At 48.8% G+C, this 15,646-nt stretch overlaps 1 long non-coding RNA gene across 4 annotated transcripts in view; it reads right to left on the reverse strand.

Annotated features, from left to right (window-relative positions):
* Positions 1 to 15,646, reverse strand: part of LOC137864111 (uncharacterized) — a 31,369-nt gene that overhangs the window by 6,029 nt on the left and 9,694 nt on the right. For all 4 annotated transcript variants that reach the window (XR_011101305.1, XR_011101309.1, XR_011101308.1 and 1 more), the window contains one exon: positions 10,608 to 10,742. This is a non-coding gene — a long non-coding RNA (uncharacterized lncRNA). The remainder of the gene's footprint in view (positions 1 to 10,607; positions 10,743 to 15,646) is intronic.

The raw sequence follows: 15,646 nt of genomic DNA on the forward strand, positions 1-15,646 counted from the left end.
TGCGATGGAGCAAGGAGTGGGGAAGCGCGGCGAAACCCCCTTCTATTCCCAGCCCCTGGGTGAGGTGGATGGAAGTCACAAGGCTGCCGGTTCACATGGGAAGCCATCAATAACCTCCTAAGCACCGTCACATCCTCTCACGTGCGTGCCGTGAAGGGCTGTCGGGAGAGGAGCTGCTGGGTGTGTAAGTCCTGCCACGTGCTGTGGAACCCAAGGCACCACTGTGCACCTGCCTGCAGCACTGAAGGTGTGTTGGAAGAGGAAATCCTGCCCCAGGGGCTCAGTGACTGCTGGGGAAATAAAGCCAACAGGTCACCGAGACGTGCCGCTTCCAACCACTGAATATAAAGAGCTTGAATGAAAGGATCTTGCCTGGATGCAAATTCCCTCTTGCAAACAAACCTTACAGGTCTTAGCCCCAGTTTCTAAGGCAAATTCCAGTCTGATTATTTTCTCAGTATGCCTTAAATCCCCCCCTGTAGTTACAAATGAATAAAACTCGAAATTCCTTTTTTTTTTTTTTTTTTTGCTGAGACATATTAAAAACTTACTGAATTTTACCTTGTGGTGCCCTTCCCAGGGATATTTAGCGGATCTGGGACCTCTCTGGGTGAAAGACAAGCCATTCAATTTGTTCCTTGCACTCGTTGTTCTCCAGAACACCGCCCACGCACCGAGGTTCGAGACCTCCACAACAGCACAGCACACGCTGAATTTTATCTCACAGACGTGCATCGCTACCGACTATTTTTGGATGACTGCCTAAACCAGGGAGCACAGCAAGGTGCACAGCAAGAGTATGAAGAAAAGGTAGAAGGAGAAGTGCTCAGCAGGGGGTTCTGACTTCCTCTGAGCAGCAGCCCTGGAAAGCATCTGTGTTAAAAGAGCTTCCTGTGGTGAGTTTTCCTGGGTGGGATGAGGACTGACTATTGCTGCAGAAACAATGCACACACGATGACTCCATAAATCCTCCAGCAGCAGTCAAAGGAGGAAACGCCATTACCCCTAAGTGTGAAATGCATTTGTTGGCTGATGGTCAGCAAGAAAAACCACCCCGTGGGCTGTTCCGCTGCAGTGCACAGGAACACCGAGGCAGCACCACGGCTCCCTTGAGCACGAACCTCTCATCCCTGCACAGACACCCGCTTTTTCTCAGATAATTAATTCAGCTTCTCAGGTTTTCCACCTCCATTTAAACACACAAGCCTGAAAACTCCCCAAACTGCAACACAAACTGGCCAAGCCGTTGCTCCGTGTCCCTTCCAGAGAGCATCCCTGCCCTGGGCTGTGCCCTGCTCCCCCAGCAGTGTGGTGGCTCCAGTTCATCCCAGTGGGCACGTGCCTGTCAGGAAAGGGGTCTGACCCTGGGTCAGGAATAGCCTGACTTCTTTCCCTCGCTCACTGCATTGCTTTTCTATAATGTTTAAAAACAGACACAGAGAAGAAGGAAAATGATCAAACTAAGAGCCTACTGAATATTAAGCAGATCACACACCATGACCACCTCTCACAGCCGTCCTTCCCCGGGAGTGGAGCCCAACCCCAGATTTCCCATCTGGTACAGGACCAGTATCTTCCTCTTGGCCTGCAGGCAACACAACTGCAAGTTTTGGTGTTAAATGAAATTCATGAAAGATAGTCCAATTGTGAGTGTCTCGTGCCCATTAGCAGGACAGAAGCTGCTGGCAGCTGCCAAGCAGCACTAACAGCAGTGCCAGGGAAGAAGGAACCAGGGGAGCCAGTGCTTGGAACACGCCTGATTTTGGCATTGAAAGTGTTACAGAAAACATGCCATAAAGTTCCTCTGAGGCTTTAATTTCCCTCCCCCTGATCTTCCTTTGATTTTGATCCCCTCCTTTCCTTATGTCCTTTGAACTTTTAAAAAGGCACTTTGAAGACATGTCATAAAGCAGTTTTTTATTCACGATCCCCTCTTTGATGCTCTTGCTACTTTGTATGAACTGCAGCCTCGCAGGATGTGGCAGCCAGAGGAGCTGAAAGCTGACACTGGGAAGACAGGGCAGAAAAGTAAAAGCGTGGACACTGTTTGTCAATAACTCGCTCGAGCCGTGCACATGGACACAGCATCCCTTATTCTTTGGTGTGTTGACTTCTGAGCAATAGAGACCTGGTTACAACTACAACGAATCTGCTCCTCCAAGGAGCCAGAGGGCAGCCAGGAAGGTGGCACCAAGGCACAGGGCAGCTGGCTGGCAGGTCCTTCGTCCCAAAGGCTGCCCCCATCCACCACATCCACCCAACCTCACAGCATCCCCTCGTAAAGCTGGCTTCACAGCAACCCACTCCTTTCCTTCCTTCCCCAGCAGAAGCACGGGCACACGCAGGGCTTGGAGGGCAGGGCTGCCTTAAGAGGTGGCAGCAGGGAAAGACCAAACCTAAGAAGAAAAAGCCAAAAGAAGAAGAAAAAAAAAAAAAAAAAAAAGAAAAGAGGCTCTCTGGGGGAGAGGAAGGGACCAGCAACTCACACCCGATTTCTGTCCCTGCCTCTCACCTGGGATCTTTCATTTGGCCTTTCCACATGCAGAAATACAACACAGCCCAAATTGCTTGGATTGGCCAAAGGCAGCTGTCCAGCCAAAATTAGTCACATCGCAAGAACTGCTCTTTGGCAGATAACACAATGGTTCTCAACAGGACATGCAGATATTTTGAAGTAGCTGCTAGATGCAAGATTTACCATATTATTAAGTCTGTCCTCTGGTTCTTCTATTTTAATTCTGCATCACTTACATTTAGACAAATCCCAGTGCCCTCTTTCATAATTTTATTTTGAATCTCAGGGTGGAAATATTTCTAAAAGTCCTTTAAAGTCCCAAAAGGTGGGATCCCAAGATACAGATAAAATCATAAGCTAAATCTTAAAAATGTTCCTATCCATAAAGGTTAGAACAGAATGAATTAAATTAAACTGTCCAAAATCCAAAAACTAATTGGAAAAAAAAAAAAAGGTGAACCAACACGAGCAAATAGAATGACATTGCAGGTTTAAATCTCATGAACTCTAGCCCTTGAATTTTAACCCACTCCTCAGACATCGAGATACATCCTAACCCACTACATTTGATGTGGAAATGCCACCACAGGCTGTGCTGGACGCATAGAAAAGGCAGTCCCCAGCCAACGACAGCCAGGCTGGGCATGGATGGGAAACATTTTCTTCTGAAGATGGATGGCTCAACACGACCTATTTTCCATGATAGGTATCAGCTGTGTTTTGGGATCACCCAGGATGTTATTGGGTCTGCCTGGCAGAGAAAGACCGAAGAAAGGATTAGGTGTAATCACATAATTCTGCATGTACAGCTCCTTAAATATTGAATTGCTGCTACAGGATTATATACATTTGATACTTCCTGAATCAAGCAGACTGTGTAATTCGTCTTGATCAAAGTTACAAGGAGTTTTTTCCCTGCACACACGTGCTGCACGTTCTCCACAAACAGGTCTTTGGCCTGGAAGTCCAACCAGCAGGCAGACGATGAAGCTGCCACAGCAGAAGAAAGGGAATCCGGAGCACACCACCATCACCAACTCTTCAGGCATGGGAGAACTACTTTGCTTGAATCATGCTTTCCGTATTAAAGTATCTTCCTCTCATATCAAAAAGCTCGGAGCTGAAGCCCAGGCTAGGTAACGTTTTTCCCCTCCTGAGTTTTAATCTGAATTGGAATCGGACACTTCCACAGAGAAGCGTTTTTGCAAAGCTGGCCTCTGTGGCACGAAGCCACTGGTCAGAGCCTCTCAACTTTATTTAACCTTTGTGTAGGGAATTGCATTAGCTCAGCACAAGAGGACCTCTCAGCAATGAAGGAACAGATGTTCAGGCATTAGATAAGCCACAAGCAAGTCCATGGTGTTTATCAGCAGGGGTGAGGTTTGGGCTTATTATTTTTAGAGGCTGCCCGGTGGTAGGAGCTATTCTGAAATAAGTGAAAATTATCCTGAAAACTGCTTGATGGACTTTTGAAAGATTATGTTTTAAATATATTTTTTTTTGCTCCTTTTTACCTGCAACACTGACTTAGTTCATTCTTTTTTTTTTTTCCTGGTGTGTTTTTCCTCATTTTATTACAGCCAAGTGTCTGTTCCTGGGACTGAATGCAGATGCATCTGGAACAGGAAATTCTAACATGCTTCCAAACCTGGGAATTTTTCACTTTAAACTTGAGATAAAGAGACAACTTGTTTTACAGACAGATGTCCCGTAACAAAGGACAGATATTTCCATAGGGGCCAAGCCACAGCACTCCTGAGAAACCAGTACTGCAAAAAAAGTAGCAAAATGTAAAGATGTGTTATGATTCCAGTGTGCATTTAGTAAATTATCCCTATTTAACACACTTCTTCCTGCTTGGGTGAAACAAAACAAAAACAAAGAGAAAAAACACTGAAATACCCATATGAGGGTTATTTCTTTTGATTTTGTTAACCTTACAGCATCTGTTGGTTAAGCTATGATCTCAAACTCCTTGCTCTGCAATTCAAGCCAAAGCAGGTCTCTGGAGGCAAAATCTGGCCAGCCCATCTCCGTGATGTGTATGAGCATACACACACTCACGTGAAACCTTCCATTTGAGTTTTTCAGAGCTCCGTGTGTGGCAGTTCATTTCACTGGAGGCCACCTTGCACTGCTTGAAGATGTGTTTTTAAGTCAACCCTGCAAAATTGCTGGTGTTTCTAGCAATAACCGGGTGACTTTCTGTGTAGGTAAGTACCGAGGAGCTGCGCTGTACTGACCCCACCACTGCATGGGAAGTTCTGGTCAGCTCCCCCATGGCATTTCAGACATTACTGTCCCAACCACCATTAGTGGGACCAAAATTTCAGTCCACAGAGTGAAATGATTTGCCCAAAGCCATGCACTAGTACACAGACACATCTGCAGATCTCACCCTTGCATAAAGGACTTCTAACCATGACTTGGTGACACAGCCAAGCTTCTATGTAGGTGGCTACCCACAAAGTAGGAGGAGATCTGGGGGTGACAGCCACGCAGTGCTCAGGATTGTCCCCTTAGAGCATTCAAACAACATCCCAGGCACTTTGCAGTGCCATGTGCTATCAACACCCAAACAAAGCATCAGTTTTATTGCCCAGAAGATGTCACAGAAGGTGAGCTGTGGCAGAGCGCCTGGGGCTCCCCGCGATGCCACCACAGCCGCCTGCTTCTTCCCACCAGCAGGCTTCGGGAGAGCAAGCAAAGTTTAAGGTAGTAAACAAAACCTGAATGCTTTGTGAAGGGTATTTTGTGTTACTAACCTACAGCAGGTTTTTTAAAAGGTGCTCAAACACCCAAAGCTGCAAGTGTAGAAGCTGGCACCATGAGAAGCCTGGCCCCCTGCCAGCCCGGGTCTGAACGGCCCCGAGCCCAAGTTGTTTGCAGGGCTCTCCTCATCAAGTCCTGCTCTCCTGCTAGAGCAGGCACCTTCCCTGTTGAGAAGATGAGAGATTTTGGAGCTGGAAATAGAAGAAAACCAAGGTAAACAGAAGAAGAACATATGCACAAGTGTGCATCTGAAGTGGTGAACACACAGGGAGGAAAGGAAAATAACCTCATTGAGCATTTCCCTCAGGGCGAGAGCACTGACCCTCACCTGCCCTGCCCCTGCTCAAGTGCTTCGGGGTGCTTCCCATGGACGTCAAAAAACCACGGCACTGATGGGTGGTAAAGACCTCAGATAACATTTGTACAGCACTTTGACACAGAAAGCCCCAAATTCCCCTCTATTGAGGCAAAGTCTGACAAAGGCATAATGGAAATAGGCTTCCGGCTGACAAAAATGTCACTCTGGCACTGGGACAAGTCCACATAAACTTTCCGGCCTGCCCTCCAAGTGCGAGCACTGGCGTTTCCATTAAGTGCCTGAAGACGCAGAAGGCATCCGGAGCAAAAGTAAACTCCCAACCAGAGCGAGCACGATCCTGGGCTTGAAAGTTTCCGTGGGACTTCTGCAAGTAGTTTCCCAGCAGGAGCAGGGGTCACCCTGGCAAACTGGGGGGGTTTTGTGACTGCCACACAGAGAGGAGCCCACACCCGGCTGTTTGAGAGGGTCTGTTTGGAGCTATCGCTGGGAGCATCTGTCAGAGGAGGGCTGGAAGTGCCTGCAGTGCCTGGAGCTGCACTGAAGGCTGAATGCAGCCAAGCACTGGCAGAAACCTGCACTGGGCACACTGGTGGAGGCCAGGCAGGAGCAGCAGGAGCCAGGAGCAGGCTGCGTGCAGGGCCAATGCAGCTCAGCCCCACACCACTCACACAGGGGCTTCCATCAGCACCTGAGCATCGGCTGCCCCAGCCCAGAGAACTGCCCCTGGCTGCTGCCCACTGCTCACTTCCACCCCCCCGTGTGCTGGGGTCCCCTGTGGGCAGCACGTCCCAAGGCAGCCCTGGGGCACGGCAGAGCACAACAGGGTTTGGGGGAGGAGGAGGGCACCCCTCGCATGGTCTGTGCCCATGCCTCGCACTGCCCAGCTCCCATCCGTGCGGATGTGAAAGCTGCACCGCTGCCTCCACGGGGAAGTTATGTTAGAATAGTAATTAATGGATTTCTGGCTGCATTTTAATGAAACTGTGCAGCTGGAAGCAGGCAAGCAGCCAGTGCCACGTGACCACGTCGTGCTCCCTTGGACGCCTGTCAGGAATCTCTCCTCTCAAGTATCCAGTTGTCCTGCGTGACATTTTTTCCCCAAAAAGTGAACTAATCAATGTCTGGCTACTAGTTATCATGAAGAAAGGGAGAAACACATACTGAGAAGCTGTTGTACACCAGCCGCTGTGTTATAAATACACTAGAGATCCAGCTAGGCACAGTATTTTATGGCACACTATTATATTTATCTTCATGCAGGCAGAAAGGCTGCAAGCGGTGAGTGTCTGCCACAGAGAGCACTTCTAAGTCAGGTTATTGCATTCTTGACTTAAGCCCATTTTTCTGGTTTCCCTGCAAACGTCAACGAATTTTAAAAGGGAGCATTCAGCCAGGAGCTTCCCATTCAGCCAAAATACAGCATCCCTCTGGGTGGGGGTTGTACCCCTGCATGGCACAGGGATGAGCCCAATGGACTTCTTCTGCCTCTCACACGTGGGATCCCTGAGGGATCCCCAACTTGCTCGAAGCTCACGTCCCAGTCACTCACATCAGCTGGTACCGTTCTTCTCAGAAGTGCCGGGCATTTTCTGAAAGCACAGGGACAGATACGCCTGCACCTCGTGCGCGTACACACATACAGGTGTGTGCCCAAGACCAAAGACAACAGGAATGTAAATATGTTTTACGCCTAATTATGGAAAGTACTTTGGCAGGAGGCGACTGGGGACACAAAGAGCTACTATTTGGGTTCTCCAGGCTATGGCCTCCGTTCAGTACACAATTGGCAATATTTGGACAGTACGGGCCAGTTCCTTCCTTCGCAAGGTAACTTCCTCTGCCTGGCAGCCCTCGAGCAGGCTATAAAATGACCTTATGTTTAAGGACAGTGTCAGATTAAATAAGCAAAGGAGAAGTGCTCTCGCTTGCTCTCCCTGCATCCCTGCGGTTGTTTTACAGCTCCCTTCTGCTTTGTCTTCGGGGTGCAGGCAGCTGCTCCTGGCAGCGCTGCCCGCGGTGCTCCTGCCCACGGCGACGCGCACAAAGCCCAACAAGCACACAGCGTGCCAGGGAGAAAATGAGGGAAACAGCAGCGTGCAAAATAAAACATAGATATTAATCTTACAAGACTCTCTGTTTGGGTTCTGCCTCTCCCCTCTCAGCTTCCAGCCCTCCCCAGACAAATGCTCTCCTCTGACGTGCCCGAATGCCTCCTGGCGCCTGGCCTGCCAGCGGGCACTGCTTCGTGAGTGCTCCCTCGCCATTCATTGCCCCATCCCAACCTGCTACAACACACATCGCTTCTGAATCTGGCTGTGAAACCAAACAGAAAGCTTTCCATTGACACTCCAATGCATGTGCAGCAATTCAGAAGCCTTATTTTAAGTTTTACGGTGCTCCCACCTGAGTAAATTAATTTTAAGGGCCACTTTTCCATTTGTGGATTATGAAATGTTGGGAGGTCTGGATGCCATAGCCAGGTACCAAAAGGCACCATGTTACAGACCGCGTAGCAATGTCAGTGCTGCTCTAATTCACAGCAACCATCACTGTGAAGCCCCACAGAGCTCTCCCCCACACAGCCCCCCGGGCATGACCAGTCACACTGCTCAGACCCACAGCCCCAGACGGACAGACAGCAGCAGGACTGCTGCTCCCAGGGGTGACCATGAGCCATGAAGCCATGGGGGGACTCGAGCATGACATGGCTCAGTGGAAAAAAAAATTACTAATATTAAACTTTTCCTAATCCACCCACCTTCCTGCTCCCCTCCGGAGCAGAACAGCTGCATTGTACCATGGGGTTTGCTCAGGCCAGAGCTGGAGCCCGTGCGGGAAAAGGAGGGCTCCTGCCACCCATCAGCACAGCTCCTGTCGGGGCTGGCTTCCTGCAGCCACCCCGTTGGGATACAGACGTGAGCGTGGCCATGCTCAGCCATGAAGCACAGCATTGCCCTGTAACGTGTAGCTGTGGGGGCGTAAACGCATGTGCACGCAGCAGATGTCAGCACGCTCACCGCACTGACATCCACAAGAGAAATCTGGAGAAGTAAGACGCAATGGGATCGCTGGCTCTGCTTTGGTTCATCTGAAACTCTGACTTCTTTTGGGAGGAACCTGAATACAAAAAGAGAGGAGAGGGGGCAGGCAGAGGAAGGAGCAGTACAGAAACTGGTGTGTGCTGCAAAACCAGGCACAGCCAGCACAGCTACAGCTGCAGAGTTACTACACCGCACATTAACTTTTGGACCACCACCTAGATTTAATTTCCATGTGTTTATAATCACATGGGATGATTGTTGAGGTTATCAGAGCATCAAAGAGTACAGGTCCAGAGGACAAAGGTGTTCTCTGAGCACAGCTAAAAGATCTGAAGCTTTGTCCACAGAGGGAACATCTTACTTGTTTCACGGGGTGATGCCTACCAGCAAGTTCAGCATCTTTTAGAAAGGATTCACCAGGTTTAAATCCTGGTCACAAGGAGCCCCGGATCCAAAGGTATTTATGTAAGCTTGTTTCCCTCCATCCAGCATACAAAAGGTTTGCTACAGCCCTTGGCTCCCCTCTAGTAAAACAGAGCAGGTCTAAGTTTACTCCACTCATGCAAGGAAACTCCTCTGACGAGGCAAACACGCACGTTTGGCTGGGGAGCTGCAGCACAGGGCTCCTTGCACAAACCAACCTTCCACAGTAATGCAGGGACAGAAGCACTAGGTGGCAAAAAAAGCCAGCAGGTCCTCCTTAGTTGCACTCAGAAGATGAGCATTAAGGCACCTACAAAATTTCAGGTTGTTTGACAGGAGCTGTGATGGGTGTCACCTGTCAGTAGGATTTATTGTTTGCAATGAAAGAACTGAACCGAGAGCTCACACAGATCAAAAGAAGAAGGGGAGAAAAGGGTTAAACTGCCAAATTGTTACTGAATAAACGTTAAAGTACAAATAGCATCGTACTTGGATTTCTGTGCACTGCTTCCTTCCTGGTAATTGCAGTATAATAAAGCATCAAAATAAACAGTAATCCAAAGAAAAGGCTAAAATTGGTCTGTATTCCAGATGAGAAACATCTGCAGCAGTAGATCAGATCTTTTCTCTTTTTCCTGGCAATTACTTAGACAATGTTACGCTCTCATAGGTAAAATTATTCTCCCAGCCTCTTCTATCACTTCATAAATTAAATCAGTATTTTTGGAAGGGAAGTAAAAATCAATAAAGACCTCTAGATAAATAAGAGCAAAAGACTCCCTCAGATGTAGTTTAGATGCCTGCCTTTGTGAACACTTCCTGTGCAGCCGCTCTCATTCCTAGCTGCATTTTCTCAAACGGATGGGGAAAAAATCCCTCAAACACTTAAAATTTTTAAATAAGAGCATATTTTTTCCTGAACTAAAATGAATAAGAGAGGGGTAAGATTAGACCAACGTATTAACTGTCTGACTTGTTACCAGACAATAAAGAAGGGCAGTTGCATTAGCTCTGGAACCACTACTGCCAATTATGAAAGCATTGTGTTTGCCATACACATTGATTAGAAAAGCTGTTTATTTGAACTAATAAGCAGTAAATGAGCCGAAATTGTCTTTTCTTTATTTTTAATATGATAAATGGAATAAACTGCGAGTACATCTGCTCTGAGCCTCTTTTCCACAATACGTTACGCCTGAAAAGCCTGAAAAATGCTCTTTGCTATTCCAACATTTCAAATTAGTGATTTTCTCCAAAGCATTACCTACAAAACATACATCAGCGCTGCATGGTTCAGCCCTCTTTCTGCATTCAGTCCATCCTCTGAGCTAAACCATGGGGCATGGAGCAGAGAAGAGAGGCACTCACCTCCCAGTAAATGACGGGCTACCTTGTGCAGCCTCACGAGCACCTCTGGGCACATTGGCACAGCTCAGACAGTTGGGCTCACACTCTCCTCAGGCACACGTGTGGTGGTGGCAGCCTCCTGAAAAAATCGAGAAGGCCACCAAAAAAGCCGAAGAGGCCATGCACTCACCTGTATAATACGGCAGCAGCCCCTCAGCTAGCGAGCCCAGCGCCGTGCCTTGCAGGGGGCAAGCGCCGAGCTCGTGAACAAGCCCCCGCTGCAGCGTCAGGCAGGTTCCCTGCTGAGTTCAGCTGGATGGAAAAGCTGCAAACAGAGGGAAAAAGGGTGTCAGCAGATAATGAACACTTTATTTTAGGCTGTGGTCAAGTAATTTGCTTTTCTGAGGAGGGATTTTTTTTTATTGTACTTGGTGGGGCTTTTAGGGCAACCACGGTAAAGTTTCTCCATAAAGGAAAAGCAAACAGCTGAAGAGTCTTCCCCAGGCTTTAAATCTCCCTGCAGAGAGTAAACCATGAAGTGTTTGTTAAAATCCTAATCCGATTTAAGACTGCTTTTGACCATGTTAGGGAAGGAAGTGCTGGCTGTCGGTGCCCCGTCCAGCTGGGGCTTTTACAGCCACGCTGCTCTGCCTGGGAAAAACCTGCACCGTGCTCGCAGGCTTGCTGAGCCTAAACACAGCCATCCAGAAAGGAACCTCAATTAAAGTGGGCAGTGAACAGGTCTCTGTGCTCGGGTTCTCCCTGGAGAAGGGATCCCTGTCCCTGCAGAGGTGACCCCAGCCCAGGTGGGTGCGATGGCAGAGGACGGCTCCAGCCAGACCCTGCCCACGTCTCTTGCTGCATTTCACATCTCCAAAGCAAGCAGGAAATCCTGAGTACGTCCTTGGGGCAGGAGAGGGCTTTTCTCACAGGTCAGCCACATCGACTTGGATGGGGGAAGAAAGGGAAGTCAACACAGCCCGCCCCTGGTGCTGATACACAGGCTGTAAGCATGCAGAGGTATTCCAGAAAATCTTGAATCCCTCAAAAGCAAACAAAATACTCACATTGGCAACATTGCAGGAATTGGACAATTCCTGCTGATCACTAATTCATGAAAATTCATGATTCTATTGATCACTCATTCATGAAATTGTGCAGATCCGTGCAGCTCCCTGGTACCTGAGCTTTCACCTGCAGGTTTAAGAGCCAGAAGGCTGCTCTGTGCCGACAGCTGCTGGTAGAGACTTGAAAATAACCTAAAGCCAGATAATTGCTTTGCAGATGACACATCAGGAAGCCCGAGCACCGCATGGATGACCCATGCCTGAACACACTCCTCAGGTCATGGAGGTAGGAATGCCACCAGGAGCTGGGCCAGGCACCGAGGCTGGCTGGCCCCATTGCAGGGAGCCCTGCTCACATCCCAGCCCTGTGTGCAGCCATCCCAGCAGCAACAAGCAGCTCCTGCACCACCGAACAGTGCTTCTATAACGCAGGGCTGGAGGGGTGCATTTCTGGGTTTTCTCAACCAGAAGACTCATCTCTTAATTTCTTATCAAACTATTTCGACTTTCTTTTCAAAATACCATATCAAGGGAATCAGTATCAAGCAACCTGCACAGACCTGTTACAGCTATATATTGATATTCCAAGCAAATCACTCGGTATTTGGCCCCAACAGCTAACCCTGTGACAGCAGCCCATCACGTTCCTCCCTCGTGGAGCAGCAGGAGGTGACACTGATGCTACATGTTGGTTGAAGAAATGTCCTCAGCCCTCTGGCCAGCAGCACCTGCTGCTGCTGGAGAAGTAGCCACCGAGCCACACTGCTGCACCTTTCCCTTGGTGAGAAAGGGAGCAGACGTGCTCCTGGGGACAGGCAGCACCACAGCCTGCCAAGAAGGCTGAGAGGCTGCAGCTCACCGCCCCGCTCCCCTGGCCTCGCCACCGCAGTGGGGAGCATGCGAGGAGCAGGGGTCAGGGCCACTCGGTTCTCTGCAGCTCCGAGCAGTGCAGCAGGGCTTCAGCGTCAGGCAGTGCACAGCAAAGCCTAATGAGCGAAGTTGTTTGGAGAGCACAAAGTGTCCTTATTCTTCACAAAATGGAAATTTTGTGAGATGTCCACGGGCAAGCCAAGGAAAACACAAACCGCATGCCTGCCGTGGCACGGGGGCACAAACGCTGTTATTGTTAATGTGACAAAGTCGCATGTCTAGTCACACAAATTACCAGAATGCAGAATTCCCGAGTTTAAAGAAAAACAAAAGTACTGTTAAAATGAGCCGCGCTTAGGCCAGGGCACGCTTGACTGCATTCCTCCAAACTGTTCTGAGCTTCGTTGCTTTTGGGAGAGGAGAGGGGGAAACCAAGATCTCACTCTGTACCAAGGAGTATCAGTAATTTGAATGTGCAAAAACAAAAAAGTCAAAATAGGCTCTAACTGCCCTAAATAACCTGTTCCTGCTGCCATCCACTCAAGGTCCTAGCAGAAAGCCTTGGTGCAGGTAGCTGAGGGGGTCACCTGCAGGTCCCTCGCAGAATATCAGCAAATGCACATATATGTATGTATATTTTGTTGTTGTTGTTACACCACCCGCTGTTTCATTTATTTCAATACCTTATTATTCTCTGGATCTGCCCATTTTGCTGTCAACAAAGAGCATCAGGCTGTGGGCTACCCAGAAGCACAGCTTGGCACGGGCACGCTGCTGCCCCCCGCTCGCTCCCCTCCTGCAGAGCCCCGTGGCCGTGCAGGGCTCTGCTGCGCCAGGAGCCACGCGGCCAGAGTGACAGCCCCAGCTTCACAGCATTTACAGAGGGGGAAAAACAGGAACTTTAAAGATTTAAGCTCTTGACATCTGGATTCTGTCATTGTAATAGGATAAAACAAAGCTGTGATCCAGCCTTCTTTGGTCAGGCGCAGATCAGGAGATGAACTTCCACATCTCGGCGCGGCGTGTCATGATTTGCTCTACGCGCAATCCCCCAGGAGATTCTCAGGAGCACAGATTGCAACACGAAAACCAAGGCCCCGGCGCACCAGGATCAGAAACGTGCTGGTAACTGGAAAGATTTCTGAAGAGTTTCCTTGGCTAGAGCTGATAAGCAGAGGTTTTGCCTTGGAACTGTTTATAAACCCTGGCTCCAGAAAAGCTTAAGAGAATCAATGTGATCATTCACACAGAACTGGTATGCGTGCTTCAAGATGCAGGTGTCAGTTCTGGGGAGATCGAATAGCATGGTTCTTTGGGGGAAAAAAACGCTCTTCTATGTGCCAACACACATTTAGTCATGACTGCCGCTCTCATGTTACTGGGTCCCAGCTTCAACATGGCCTAAAGAGCTGTTTCAGCCCAACAATTACTTAATGTTTTTCAGAAAATTTCAGGAGGTAGGAACAGGGGAAAGACAACATGAGGAACCTTCCCTCTATTCCAAGAGCAACTTTTAAAGAGCAAGATGACCTTTAGTTCAGTAGAATGTGCTTATGTAGCAAGAAGGTTATATTTTTTTAAATGATCCCTTTTCAAACAATTAAAATACACACCCACACCATATGCAAGTACACAAGTCAAAAATCTCTGCTTTACATCATGCACAGCACTTTTAAATGACATCTCCTTTTTCCGGGGTGGAAAATCACAGTCAGCATTTGTATATAAATATTATTACACAGCTTGAACGTACAAGCCAGGAAACAGAGTGCTGCATGACAACGTGCTAAAAATTCCTTGCTGCATTTTTTTTTTACATGAAGAACCCAGCCCTGTCTGTACAGTAATTCCATTGTCACACACAGCTCTCAGCGGCTTGCAGCTCTCACAGCTTCAGCACCAACACTTCATCCGAAAAGTGAAGCGCAGCCGCGCATCGGAAATCCTCTCCTCCTCTGTGGCAGCGACGCACTGCTCTCCCGAAACCTACAGACCAAAGCTGCACATGTTCAACCCCTGGCTATTGTCATGCTCTGACTGCACGTGTGACTACAAACAGGAACGTTTTAATCAGGAACGTCAGCATTTCTTCCAAAAAGACACAGATGCAGAGGTCACGTTGACTTGCATTCACTTTAAAGTAATCCATCCTAAAAAATATGCTTTATTAGATTGACTTCCAACCACCACAAACCTCTTTCCCAGCCTACAAGTGACTAACAGGGCCAAAGACCAGGACCCTACTTTGGTTTTGGCTAAGACAAAGCACAGGATCTGTTTACCTTGCAACAACTTGAATCTGTCTACTGAGTGGCAGCAGATCCCAATTTCTCCTGGGAGATTTTATCTTCTTATTCAAGGGTTAGTGAGACAAAAGTTTATTAGTCCTGGGCCTTTCCATCTCCACATGACGAAGTACATAACCTAAGAATGAAGCCTCCAACCTGCAGTTCATCAAGTTCCAACCCTCCTGTATCACCAGTGAACTCTCAATTATATTGTTAAACACCCCATTACATTTGAAATTTGGCCTCTTTCTGCCCCTGTGTATCACTCAGTGCTTGTCCTCAGCAGATTTTGTCTGCCCGTGCAGTGCCCACCTTTCTCCCTTGCTCGTTCCCTCCAGCCCTGAGAGCACCCAGGCTCACCGGAGCTTCTTGATGCAGAAGGAAGCTGTGTGCAAACCAGCTGTGTGCCACCCGAAAATAAAGAAAACTAACAAGGGACAGAAACAAGAGGGTGCTACCATCACCTTCACTAGCCAGTGGGAGGTGAACAAGATGCAGCAGTGCTAAGCACAGATTTTAGGGCACAGGGAAATCCTTATACCTGCTGAGAACTGTTTGGCAGAGACTGGGGAGAGGGCAGGACAGCCCATTAGGGACACCCACGGCTGGCCTGGGAGCAGAGCTGCTGGTAACAGCGGGGAAACACCCACAGCACAGGGGGAGGTGAGCAGGGAGGCTCCAACACCGAGCGAGCTGGGGGCTGCAGGCACCCCTGGCTGCCTGCCCCACTGCCCCTGCAGCCCCGCGTCTCCTCCTTTCTGCACATCCTCCTCCGAACCCTAACGTCAATATTGCGTTCAAATATTGAACAGTTTTCTTTGGCATGGAGATCCAAAGCTGACCACTTCCTAGCTCCAAACGGTAGCAGCTTGCACCACGGCTCCACGCGCAGCCCACCGCTCGTATTCGGGTTTCTCCGAGCACAGAGGCGCTCCCGAGCGCCTTCCTTCCTGCCGCGGATCGATGCGGTGCTTCCCAGCCCCTCAGCTTCAAGGTCAGGAAAA

This window comes from Anas acuta, chromosome 14 (genome assembly GCF_963932015.1).
Source record: "Anas acuta chromosome 14, bAnaAcu1.1, whole genome shotgun sequence".
NCBI lineage: Eukaryota > Metazoa > Chordata > Aves > Anseriformes > Anatidae > Anas > Anas acuta.